The following is a 13,611-nucleotide window of genomic DNA, read 5'->3' as shown; positions in this document are numbered from 1 at the left end:
TGCCGGGTGTCGCTTTGATCGGTGCTGGCTTCACACGTGTCAAAATTTGTATCACATCAATGCAGCTGATGGTCGGTATTTTTTGGTTCGATGACGCTCTCGGTAGAAATCCAAAGCTTTTCTTGGTAATCCGAGGCGGCCCGTTGAAGATTCCTGCGGTTCAGAGAACACACAATCAGCCCTTTTCGACGCGCCGGTACTGCTGCCTAGAATGGCATAACGTGGCCTTCGGTGCTCTTTTTGGGCACGTAGTTGGTGGTGCCGCGTGTCGCTTCGGTCGGTGCTGGCTTGACACGTGTCAAAGTTTGTATCACTTCAATGTAACTGATGATCGGCGTTTCTCGGTTCGATGACTCTCTCGGTAGAAATCCAGAGCTTTCCTTGGTGTTCCGAGGCGGCCCGATGAAGATTCCTGCAGTTCAGAGAACAGACAAAATGTATGGTGGGGCAGCCAGAAAAAGAATGTAAACCAATATGCCCCTGCCTGTGCCACTAAGTATAACAGACAATCAGCCCTTGTCGACGCGCCGCTACTGCTGCAAATAATGGTATAACGTGGCCTTCGGTGCTCCTTTTGTGTACGTAGTGGGTGGTGCCGGGTGTCGCTTCGGTCGATGCTGGCTTCACACGTGTCAAAGTTTGAATCACTTCAATGTAGCTGATGGTCGGCATTTTTCGGTACGATGACGCCGTCGGCAGAAATCCAAAGCTTTCCTTGGTGTTCCGAGGCACCCCGATGAAGATTCCTGCAGTTCAGGAAACAGACAATCACTCTTGTCGACTCGCCGCTACTGCTGCCAAGAATGGTATAACGTGACCTTTGGTGTTCCTTTTGTATACCTAGTGGGTGGTGCCGGGTGTCACTTTGATAGGTGCTGGCTAAACACGTCAAAATTTGTATCACTTCAATGTAGCTAATGGTCGGCATTTTTCGGTTCGATGACGCCCTCGGTAGAAATCCAAAGCTTTCCTCGGTGTTGCGAGGCGCCCCGATGAAGATTCATGCAGTTCAGAGAACAGACAACCAGCCCTCTTCGACGCGCTGTTACTGCTGCCAAGAGTGGTAGAACCTCGCCTGCCGTGCTCCTTTTCTATATATAGTGGGTGGTGACGGGTGTCGCTTCGATCGTTGCTGGTTTCACACGTGTCAAAGTTTGTATCACTAAAATGTAGCTGATGGTCGGCATTTCTCGGTTCGATGACGCCCTCGGCAGAAATCCAAAGTTTTCCTTGGAGTTCTGAGACGCCCCGATGAAGATTCCTGCAGTTCAGGGAACAGACAATCAGCCCTTGTCGACTCGCCGCTACTGGTGCCAAGAATGGTATAACGTGACCTTCGGTGCTCTTTTTGGGTACGTAGTTGGTGGTGCCGCGTGTCGCTTCGGTCGGTGCTGGCTTGACACGTGTCAAAGTTTGTATCGCTTCAATGTAGCTGATGATCGGCGTTTCTCGGTTCGATGACACTCTGGGTAGAAATCCAGAGCTTTCCTTGGTGTTCCGAGGCGGCCCGATGAAGATTCCTGCAGTTCAGAGAACAGACAATCAGCCCTTGTCGACGCGCCGCTACTGCTGCAAATGGTAGAACGTAGCCTCCGTTGCTTCTTTTTTATAAATCGTGGGCGGAGCCGGGTGTCGCTTCGGTCGGTGCTGGCGTCACACGTGTCAAAGTTTGTATCACTTCAATGTAGCTAATGGTCGGCATTTTTCGGTTCGATGACGCCCTCGGTAGAAATCCAGAGCTTTCCTTGGTGTTCCCAGGCGCCCCGATGAAGATTACTGCGGTTCAGAGAACACACAATCAGCCCTTGTCGACGCGCCGCTACTGCTGCAAATAATGGTAGAACGTAGCCTCCGTTGCTTTTTTTATACATCGTGAGTGGTGCCGGGTGTCGCTTCGGTCGATGCTGGCTTCACACGTGTCAAAGTTTGAATCACTTCAATGTAGCTGATGGTCGGCATTTTTCGGTACGATGACGCCCTCGGCAGAAATCCAAAGCTTTCCTTGGTGTTCCGAGGCGCCTCGATGAATATTCATGCAGTTAAGAGGACAGACAATCAGCCCTTTTCGACGCGCCGCTACTGCTGCCTAGAATGGTATAACGTGGCCTTCGGTGCTCCTTTTGTGTACGTAATGGGTGGTGCTGGGTGTCGCTTCGATCGGTGCTGGCTAAACACGTGTCCAAATTTGTTTCACTTCAATGTAGCTGATGGAAGGCATTTTTTGGTTCGATGAAGCTCTCGGTAAAAATCCAAAGCTTTCCTTGGTAATCCGAGGCGGCCCGATAAAGATTCCTGCAGTTCAGAGAACAGATAAATCAGCCCTTGTCGACGCGCCGCTCCTGCTGCAAATAATGGTAGAACGTAGCCTCCGGTGCTTTTTTTTATACATCGTGGGCGGTGCCGGGTGTCGCTTCGGTCGATGCTGGCTTCACACGTGTCAAAGTTTGAATCACATCAATGTAGCTGATGGTCGGCATTTTTCGGTACGATGACGCCCTCGGCAGAAATCCAAAGCTTTCCTTGGTGTTCCGAGGCGCCCCGATGAAGATTCCTGCCGTTCAGAGAACAGACAATCAGCCCTTTTCGACGCGCCGCTACTGCTGCCAAGAATGGTATAACGTGACCTTCGGTGTTCCTTTTGTATACCTAGTGGGTGGTGCCGGGTGTCGCTTCGATCGGTGCTGGCTAAACACGTCAAAATTTGTATTACTTCAATGTAGCTGATGGAAGGCATTTTTTGGTTCGATGACGCTCTCGGTAGAAATCCAAAGCTTTTCTTGGTGTTCTGAGACGCCCCGATGAAGATTCCTGCAGTTCAGGGAACAGACAATCAGCCCTTGTCCACGCGGCGCTACGGCGGAAAATAATGGTAGAACGTAGCCTCCGGTGCTTCTTTTTTTATAAATCGTGGACGGAGCCGGGTGTCGCTTCGGTCGGTGCTGGCTTCACACGTGTCTGTCAAAGTTTGTATCACTTCAATGTAGCTAATGGTCGGCATTTTTCAATTCGATGACGCCCTCGGTAGAAATTCAGAGCTTTCCTTGGTGTTCCCAGGCGCCCCGATGAAGATTCATGCCGTTCAGAGAACAGACAATCAGCCCTTTTCGACGCGCCGCTACTGCTGCCAATAGAGGTAGAACCTCGCCTCCGGTGCTCCTTTTTTATACATCGTGGGCGGTGCCCGGTGTCGCTTCGGTCGGTGCTGGCTTCACACGTGTCAAAGTTTGTATCACTCCAATGTAGCTAATGGTCGGCATTTTTCGGTTCGATGACGCCCTCGGTAGAAATCCAAAGCTTTCCTCGGTGTTGCGAGGCGCCCCGATGAAGATTCATGCAGTTCAGAGAACAGACAACCATCCCTTTTCGACGCGCCGTTACTGCTGCCAAGAGTGGTAGAACCTCGCCTGCCGTGCTCCTTTTCTATACATAGTGGGTGGTGACGGGTGTCGCTTCGATCGTTGCTGGTTTCACACATGTCAAAGTTTGTATCACTAAAATGTAGCTGATGGTCGGCATTTCTCGGTTCGATGACGCCCTCGGCAGAAATCCAAAGTTTTCCTTGGTGTTCTGAGACGCCCCGATGAAGATTCCTGCAGTTCAGGGAACAGACAATCAGCCCTTGTCGACTCGCCGCTACTGGTGCCAAGAATGGTATAACGTGACCTTCGGTGCTCTTTTTGGGTACGTAGTTGGTGGTGCCGCGTGTCGCTTCGGTCGGTGGTGGCTTGACACGTGTCAAAGTTTGTATCACTTCAATGTAGCTGATGATCGGCGTTTCTCGGTTCGATGACACTCTCGGTAGAAATCCAGAGCTTTCCTTGGTGTTCCGAGGCGGCCCGATGAAGATTCCTGCAGTTCAGAGAACAGACAATCAGCCCTTGTCGACGCGCCGCTACTGCTGCAAATATTGGTAGAACGTAGATTCCGTTCCTTCTTTTTTATAAATCGTGGGCGGAGCCGGGTGTCGCTTCGGTCGGTGCTGGCTTCACACGTGTCAAAGTTTGTATCACTCCAATGTAGCTAATGGTCGGCTTTTTTCGGTTCGATGACGCCCTCGGTAGAAATCCAAAGCTTTCCTTTGTGTTCCGAGCCGGCTTGATGAAGATTACTGCAGTTCAGAGAACAGACATTCAGCCCTTGTCGACGCGCCGCTACTGCTGCAAATAATGGTAGAACGTAGCCTCCGGTGCTCATTTTGTATACCTAGTGGGTGGTGCCGGTTGTCGCTTCGATCGGTGCTGGCTTCAAACGTGTCAAAATTTGTATCACTTCACTGTAGCTGATGGTCGGCATTTTTTGATTCGATGGCGCTCTCGGTAGAAATCCAAAGCTTTCCTTGGTAATCCGAGGCGGCCCGATGAAGATTCCTGCAGTTCAGAGGACAGACAATCAGCCCTTGTCGACGCGCCGCTACTGCTGCAAATAATGGTAGAACGTAGCCAACGGTGCTTCTTTTGTATACCTAGTGGGTGGTGCTTGGTGTCGCTTCGATCGGTGCTGGCTAAACACGTGTCAAAATTTGTATCACTTCAATGTAGCTGATGCACGGCATTTTTTGGTTCGATGACGCTCTCGGTAAAAATCCAAAGCTTTCCTTGGTAATCCGAGGCGGCCCGATGAAGATTCCTGCAGTTCAGAGAGCAGATAAATCAGCCCTTGTCGACGCGCCGCTACTGCTGCAAATAATGGTAGAACGTAGCCTCCGGTGCTTTTTTTTATACATCGTGGGCGGTGCCCGGTGTCACTTCGGTCGATGCTGGCTTCACACGTGTCAAAGTTTGAATCTCTTCAATGTAGCTGATGGTCGGCATTTTTCGGTACGATGACGCCCTCGGCAGAAATCCGAAGCTTTCCTTGGTGTTCCGATGCGCCCCGATGAAGATTCCAGCAGTTCAGGAAACAGACAATCAGCCCTTGTCGACTCGCCGCTACTGCTGCCAAGAATTGTATAACGTGACCTTCGGTGCTCCTTTTGTATACCTAGTGGGTGGTGCCGGGTGTCGCTTCGATCGGTGCTGGCTTCACACGTGTCAAAATTTGTATCACATCAATGCAGCCGATGGTCGGTATTTTTTGGTTTGATGACGCTCTCGGTAGAAATCCAAAGCTTTTCTTGGTAATCCGAGGCGGATCGCTGAAGATTCCTGCGGTTCAGAGAACAGACAATGAGCCCTTTTCGACTCGCCGCTACTGCTGCCAATAGTGGTAGATCGTGGCCTCCGGTGCTCCTTTTTTATACATCGTGGGCGGTGCCGGGTGTCGCTTCGGTCGGTGCTGGCTTCACACGTGTCAAAGTTTGTATCACTCCAATGTAGATAATGGTCGGCATTTTTCGGTTCGATGACGCCCTCGGTAGAAATCCAAAGCTTTCTTCGGTGTTCCGAGGCGCCCCGATGAAGATTCATGCAGTTAAGAGAACAGACAATCAGCCCTTGTCGACGCGCCGCTACTGCTGCAAATAATGGTAGAACGTAGCCTCCGTTGCTTTTTTTTATACATCGTAGGTGGAGCCGGGTGTCGCTTCGGTCGATGCTGGCTTCACACGTGTCAAAGTTTGAATCACTTCAATGTAGCTGATTGTCGGCATTTTTCGGTACGATGACGCCCTCGGCAGAAATCCAAAGCTTTCCTTGGTGTTCCGAGGCGCCTCGATGAATATTCATGCAGTTAAGAGAACAGACAATCAGCCCTTTTCGACGCGCCGCTACTGCTACCTAGAATGATATAACGTGGCCTTCGGTGCTCCTTTTGTGTACGTAGTGGGTGGTGCCGGGTGTCGCTTCGATCGGTGCTGGCTAAACACGTGTCAAAATTTGTTTCACTTCAATGTAGCGGATGGAAGGCATTTTTTGGTTCAATGAAGCTCTCGGTAAAAATGCAAAGCTTTCCTTCGTAATCCGAGGCGGCCCGATGAAGATTCCTGCAGTTCAGAGAACAGATAAATCAGCCCTTGTCGACGCGCCGCTACTGCTGCAAATAATGGTAGAGCGTAGCCTCCGGTGCTTTTCTTATACATCGTGGGCGGTGCCGGGTGTCGCTTCGGTCGATGCTGGCTTCACACGTGTCAAAGTTTGAATCACTTCAATGTAGCTGATGGTCGGCATTTTTCGGTATGATGACGCCCTCGGCAGAAATCCAACGCTTTCCTTGGTGTTCCGAGGCGCCCCGATGAAGATTCCTGCAGTTCAGGAAACAGACAATCACTCTTGTCGACTCGCCGCTACTGCTGCCAAGAATGGTATAACGTGACCTTCGGTGTTCCTTTTGTATACCTAGTGGGTGGTGCCGGGTGTCGCTTCGATCGGTGCTGGCTAAACACGTGTCAAAATTTGTATCACTTCAATGTAGCTGATGGAAGGCATTTTTTGGTTCGATGACGCTCTCGGTAAAAATCCAAAGCTTTCCTTGGTAATCCGAGGCGGCCCGATTAATATTCCTGCAGTTCAGAGAACAGATAAATCAGCCCTTGTCGACGCGCCGCTACTATTGCAAATAATGGTAGAACGTAGCCTCCGGTGCTCCTTTTGTATACCTAGTGGGTGGTGCTGGGTGTCGCTTCGATCGGTGCTGGCTACTCACGTGTCAATGTTTGTATCACTTCAATATAGTTGACGGTCGGCATTTTTCGGTTCGATGACGACCTCGGTAGAAACCCAGAGCTTTCCTTGATGTTCTGAGGCGGCCCGATGAATATTACTGCAGTTCAGAGAACAGACAATCAGCCCTTGTTGACGCGCCGCTACTGCTGCAAATATTGATAGAACGTAGCAAACGGGGCTTTTTTTTTATACATCGTGAGCGGTGCCGGGTGTCGCTTCGGTCGGTGCTAGCTTCACACGTGTCAAAGTTCGAATCACTTCAATGTAGCTGATGGTCGGCATTTCTCGGTTCGATGACGCCCTCGGCAGAAATCCAAAGCTTTCCTAGGTATTCCGAGGCCCCCCGATGAAGATTCCTGCAGTTCAGGGAACAGACAATCAGCCCTTGTCGACTCGCCGCTACTGCAGCCAAGAATGGTATAACGTGGCCTTCGGAGCTCTTTTTGGGTACGTAGTTGGTGGTGCCGGGTGTCGCTTCGGTCGGTGCTAGCTTCACACGTGTCAAAGTTCGAATCACTTCAATGTAGCTGATGATCGGCATTTTTCGGTACGATGACGCCCTCGGCAGAAATCCAAAGCTTTCCTTGGTGTTCCGATGCGCCCCGATGAAGATTCCTGCGGTTCAGAGAACACACAATCAGCCCTTGTCGACGCGGCGCTACAGCGGCAAATAATGGTAGAACGTAGCCTCCGGTGCTTCTCTTTTATACATCGTGGGCGGAGCCGGGTGTCGCTTCGGTCGGTGCAGGCTTCACACGTGCTAAAGTTTGTATCACTTCAATGTAGCTGACGGTCGGCATTTTTCGGTTCGATGACGCCCTCGGTAGAAATCCAGAGCTTTCCTTGGTGTTCCCAGGCGCCCCGATGAAGATTCATGCCGTTCAGAGAACAGACAATGAGCCCTTTTCGACGCGCCGCTACTGCTGCCAATAGTGGTAGAACCTGGCCTCCGGTGCTCCTTTTTTATACATCGTGGGCGGTGCCGGGTGTCGCTTCGGTCGGTGCTGGCTTCACACGTGTCAAAGTTTGTATCACTCCAATGTAGCTAATGGTCGGCATTTTTCGGTTCGATGACGCCCTCGGTAGAAATCCAAAGCTTTCCTCGGTGTTCCGAGGCGCCCCGAAGAAGATTCATGCAGTTCAGAGAACAGACAATCAGCCCTTTTCGACGCGCCGCTACTGCTGCCAATAGTGGTAGAACCTGGCCTCCGGTGCTCCTTTTTTATACATCGTGGGCGGAGCCGGGTGTCGCTTCGGTCGGTGCAGGCTTCACACGTGCTAAAGTTTGTATCACTTCAATGTAGCTGACGGTCGGCATTTTTCGGTTCGATGACGCCCTCGGTAGAAATCCAGAGCTTTCCTTGGTGTTCCCAGGCGCCCCGATGAAGATTCATGCCGTTCAGAGAACAGACAATGAGCCCTTTTCGACGCGCCGCTACTGCTGCCAATAGTGGTAGAACCTGGCCTCCGGTGCTCCTTTTTTATAAATCGTGGACGGAGCCGGGTGTCGCTTCGATCGGTGCTGGCTTCAAACGTGTCAAAGTTAGTATCACTTCAATGTAGCTGATGGTCGGCATTTTTCGTTTCGATGACGCCCTCGGTAGAAATCCAAAGCTTTCCTTGGTGTTCCGAGGCGCCTCGATGAATATTCAAGCAGTTAAGAGAACAGACAATCAGCCCTTTTCGACGCGCCGGTACTGCTGCCTAGAATGGCATAACGTGGCCTTCGGTGCTCTTTTTGGGTACGTAGTTGGTGGTGCCGCGTGTCGCTTCGGTCGGTGCTGGCTTGACACGTGTCAAAGTTTGTATCACTTCAATGTAGCTGATGATCGGCGTTTCTCGGTTCGATGACTCTCTCGGTAGAAATCCAGAGCTTTCCTTGGTGTTCCAAGGCGGCCCGATGAAGATTCCTGCAGTTCAGAGAACAGACAAAATGTATGGTGGGGCAGCCAGAAAAAGAATGTAAACCAATATGCCCCTGCCTGTGCCACTAAGTATAACAGACAATCAGCCCTTGTCGACGCGCCGCTACTGCTGCAAATAATGGTAGAACGTAGCCTCCGTTGCTTTTTTTGATACATCGTGGGTGGTGCCGGGTGTCGCTTCGGTCGATGCTGGCTTCACACGTGTCAAAGTTTGAATCACTTCAATGTAGCTGATGGAAGGCATTTTTTGGTTCGATGAAGCTCTCGGTAAAAATCCAAAGCTTTCCTTGGTAATCCGAGGCAGCCCGATGAAGATTCCTGCAGTTCAGAGAACAGATAAATCAGCCCTTGTCGACGCGCCGCTACTGCTGCAAATAATGGTAGAACGTAGCCTCCGGTGCTTTTTTTTATACATTGTGGGCGGTGCCGGGTGTCGCTTCGGTCGATGCTGGCTTCACACGTGTCAAAGTTTGAATCACTTCAATGTAGCTGATGGTCGGCATTTTTCGGTATGATGACACCGTCGGCAGAAATCCAAAGCTTTCCTTGATGTTCCGAGGCGCCCCGATGAAGATTCCTGCAGTTCAGGAAACAGACAATCACTCTTGTCGACTCGCCGCTACTGCTGCCAAGAATGGTATAACGTGACCTTCGGTGTTCCTTTTGTATACCTAGTGGGTGGTGCCGGGTGTCGCTTCGATCGGTGCTGGCTAAACACGTCAAAATTTGTATCACTTCAATGTAGCTGATTGAAGGCATTTTTTGGTTCGATGACGCTCTCGGTAGAAATCCAAAGCTTTTCTTGGTAATCCTAGGCGGCCCGCTGAAGATTCCTGCGGTTCAGAGAACACACAATCAGCCCTTGTCGACGCGCCGCTACTGCTGCAAATAATGGTAGAACGTAGCCTCCGTTGCTTTTTTTATACATCGTGAGTGGTGCCGGGTGTCACTTCGGTCGATGCTGGCTTCACACGTGTCAAAGTTTGAATCTCTTCAATGTAGCTGATGGTCGGCATTTTTCGGTACGATGACGCCCTCGGCAGAAATCCAAAGCTTTCCTTGGTGTTCCGATGCGCCCCGATGAAGATTCCAGCAGTTCAGGAAACAGACAATCAGCCCTTGTCGACTCGCCGCTACTGCTGCCAAGAATTGTATAACGTGACCTTCGGCGCTCCTTTTGTATACCTAGTGGGTGGTGCCGGGTGTCGCTTCGATCGGTGCTGGCTTCACACGTGTCAAAATTTGTATCACATCAATGCAGCTGATGGTCGGTATTTTTTGGTTCGATGACGCTCTCGGTAGAAATCCAAAGCTTTTCTTGGTAATCCGAGGCGGCCCGCTGAAGATTCCTGCGGTTCAGAGAACACACAATCAGCCCTTGTCGACGCGCCGCTACTGCTGCAAATAATGGTAGAACGTAGCCTCCGTTGCTTTTTTTATACATCGTGAGTGGTGCCGGGTGTCGCTTCGGTCGATGCTGGCTTCACACGTGTCAAAGTTTGAATCACTTCAATGTAGCTGATGGTCGGCATTTTTCGGTACGATGACGCCCTCGGCAGAAATCCAAAGCTTTCCTTGGTGTTCCGAGGCGCCTCGATGAATATTCATGCAGTTAAGAGGACAGACAATCAGCCCTTTTCGACGCGCCGCTACTGCTGCCTAGAATGGTATAACGTGGCCTTCGGTGCTCCTTTTGTGTACATAGTGGGTGGTTCCGTGTGTCGCTTCGATCGGTGCTGGCTTCACACGTGTCAAAGTTTGTATCACTTCAATGTCGCTGATGGTCGGCATTTTTCGTTTCGATGACGCCCTCGGTAGAAATCCAAAGCTTTCCTCGGTGTTCCGAGGCGCCCCGAAGAAGATTCCTGCAGTTCAGAAAACAGGTAAATCAGCCCTTGTCGACGCGCCGCTACTGCTGCAAATAATGGCAGAACGCAGCCTCCGGTGCTCCTTTTATATACCTAGTGGGCGGTGCCGGGTGTCGCTTCGGTCGTTGCTAGCTTCACACGTGTCAAAATTTGTATCACTTCAGTGTAGCTGGCGGTCGGCATTTCTCGGTTCGATGACGCCCTCGGTAGAAATCCAAAGCTTTCCTTGGTAATCCGAGGCGGCCCGATGAAGATTCCTGCAGTTCAGAGAACAGATAAATCAGCCCTTGTCGACGCGCCGCTACTGCTGCAAATAATGGTAGAACGTAGCCAACGGTGCTTCTTTTGTATACCTAGTGGGTGGTGCTGGGTGTCGCTTCGATCGGTGCTGGCTAAACACGTGTCAAAATTTATATCACTTCAATGTAGCTGATGGACGGCATTTTTGGTTCGATGACGCTCTCGGTAAAAATCCAAAGCTTTCCTTGTTAATCCGAGGCGGCCAGATGAAGTTTCCTGCAGTTCAGAGAACAGATAAATCAGCCCTTGTCGACGCGCCGCTACTGCTGCAAATAGCGGTAGAACGTAGCCTCCGGTGCTTCTCTTTTATACATCGTGGGCGGTGCTGGGTGTCGGTTTGGTCGGTGCTGGCTTCACACGTGTCAAAGTTTGTATCACTTCAAAGTAGCTGACAGTCGGCATTTTTCGGTTCGATGACGACCTCGGTAGAAATCCAGAGCTTTCCTTGGTGTTCCGAGGCGGCCCGATGAAGAGAACTGCAGTTCAAAGAACAGACAATCAGCCCTTGTTGACGCGCCGCTACTGCTGCAAATAATGGTAGAACGCAGCCTCCGGTGCTCCTTTTGTATACCTAGTGGGCGGTGCCGGGTGTCGCTTCGATCGGTGCTGGCTTCACACGTGTCAAAGTTTGTATCACTTCAATGTAGCTTTTGGTCGGCCTTTTTCGGTTAGATGACACCCTCAGTAGAAATCCAAAGCTTTCCTTGGAGTTACGAGGCGTCCCGATGAAGAATCCTGCAGTTCAGTGGACAGACAATCAGCCCTTTTCGATGCGCCGCTACTGCTGCCAAGAATGGTATAACGTGGCCTTCGGTGCTCTTTTTGGGTATGTAGTTGGTGGTGCCGGGTGTCGCTTCGGTCGGTGCTGGCTTCACACGTGTCAAAGATTGTATCACTTCAATGTAGCTGACGGTCGGCATTTCTCGGTTCGATGACGCCATCGGTAGAAATCCAAAGCTTTCCTTGGTGTTCCGAGTCGCCCCGATGAAGACTCATGCAGTTCAGAGAACAATCAGCCCTTTTCGACGCGCCGCTACTGCTGCCAAGTGTGGTAGAAATTGGCCTCCGGTGCTCCTTTTTTATACATCGTGGGCGGTGCCGGGTGTCGCTTCGGTCGGTGCTAGCTTCACACGTCTCAAAGTTTGTATCACTTCAATGTAGCTAATGGTCGGCATTTTTCGGTTCGATGACGCCATCGGTAGAAATCCAAAGCTTTCCTTGGTGTTCCGAGGCGCCCCGATGAAGATTCATGCAGTTCAGAGAACAGACAATCAGCCCTTTTCGACGCGCCGGTACTGCTGCCGAGAGTGGTAGAACGTGGCCTCCGGTGCTCCTTTTGTATACATAGTAAGTGGTGCCGGGTGTCGCTTCGATCGGTGCTGGCTTCACACGTGTCAAAGTTCGAATCACTTCAATGTAGCTGATGGTCGGCATTTTTCGGTTCGATGACGCCCTCGGCAGAAATCCAAAGCTTTACTTGGTGTTCCGAGGCGCCCCGATGAAGATTCCTGCAGTTCAGAGAACAGACAATCAGCCCTTGTCGACTCGCTGCTACTGCTGCCAAGAATGGTATAAGGTGGCCTTCGGGGCTCTTTTTGGGTACATAGTGGGTGGTGCCGGCTGACGCTTCGGCCGGTGCTGGCTTCACACGTTTTAAAGTTTGTGTCACTTCAATGTAGCTTTTGGTTGGCCTTTTTCGGTTCGATGACGCCCACGGTAGAAATCCAAAGCTTTCCTTGGAGTTCCGAGGCGGCCCGATGAAGATTCCTGCAGTTCAGAGATTAGACAATCAGCCGTTTTCGACGCGCCGCTACTGCTGCAAAGAGTGGTAGAACCTGGCCTCCGGTGCTCCTTTTTTATACATCGTGAGCGGTGCCGGGTGTCGCTCCGGTCGGTGCTAGCTTCACACGTGTCAAAGATTGTATCACTTCAATGTAGCTGACGGTCGGCATTTCTCGGTTCGATGACGCCATCGGTAGAAATCCAAAGCTTTCCTTGGTGTTCCGAGTCGCCCCGATGAAGACTCATGCAGTTCAGAGAACAATCAGCCCTTTTCGACGCGCCGCTACTGCTGCCAAGAGTGGTAAAAATTGGCCTCCGGTGCTCCTTTTTTATACATCGTGGGCGGTGCCGGGTGTCGCTTCGATCGGTGCTGGCTTCACACGTGTCAAAGTTTGTATCACTTCAATGTAGCTGATGGTCGGCATTTTTCGGTTGGATGACGACCTCGGTAGAAATCCAGAGCTCTCCTTGGTGTTCCGAGGCGGCCCGATGAATATTCCTGCAGTTCAGAGAATAGACAATCAGCCCTTGTCGACGCGCCGCTGCTGCGGCAAATAATAATATAACGAAGCCTCCGGTGCTCCCTTTGTAAAGCTAGTGGTTGGTGCCGGGTGTCGCTTCGATCGGTGCTGGCTTCACACGTGTCAAAGTTTGTATCACATCAATGTAGCTGATGGTCGGCATTTTTCGGTTCGATGACGCCCTCGGTAGAAACCCAAAGCTTCACTTGGAGTTCCGAGGCGGCCCGATGAAGATTCCTGCAGTTCAGACGACAGACAATCAGCCCTTGTCGACGCGCCACTACTGCTGCCAAGAATGGTATAACGTGGCCTTCGGTGCTCCTTTTGTGTACGTAGTGGGTGGTGCCGGGTGACGCATCGGTCGGTGCTGGCTTCACACGTGTCAAAGTTTGTATCACATCAATGTACCTGATGGTCGGCCTTTTTTGGTTCGATGACGCCCTCGGTAGTAATACAAAGCTTTCTTTGGTGTTCCGAGGCGCCCCGATGAAGATTCATGCAGTTCAGAGAACAGACATTTAGCCCTTTTAGACGCGACGCTACTGCTGCCAAGAGTGGTAGAACCTGGCCTCTGGTGCTCCTTTTTTATACATCGTGGGTGGTTCCGGGTGTCGCT

General features: G+C 51.2%; 1 protein-coding gene across 1 annotated transcript in view; it reads left to right on the top strand.

The window, feature by feature from the left end:
- Window positions 1-13,611, top strand: part of LOC144109893 (uncharacterized) — a 651,790-nt gene that overhangs the window by 254,712 nt on the left and 383,467 nt on the right. The gene's annotated exons all lie outside the window — the stretch shown is intronic.

The sequence above is a fragment of the Amblyomma americanum genome, chromosome 11 (assembly GCF_052857255.1).
Source record: "Amblyomma americanum isolate KBUSLIRL-KWMA chromosome 11, ASM5285725v1, whole genome shotgun sequence".
Taxonomy (NCBI): domain Eukaryota; kingdom Metazoa; phylum Arthropoda; class Arachnida; order Ixodida; family Ixodidae; genus Amblyomma; species Amblyomma americanum.
Note: the sequence above shows the minus strand (reverse complement) of the source record. Positions and strands in the feature narration are given on the sequence as shown.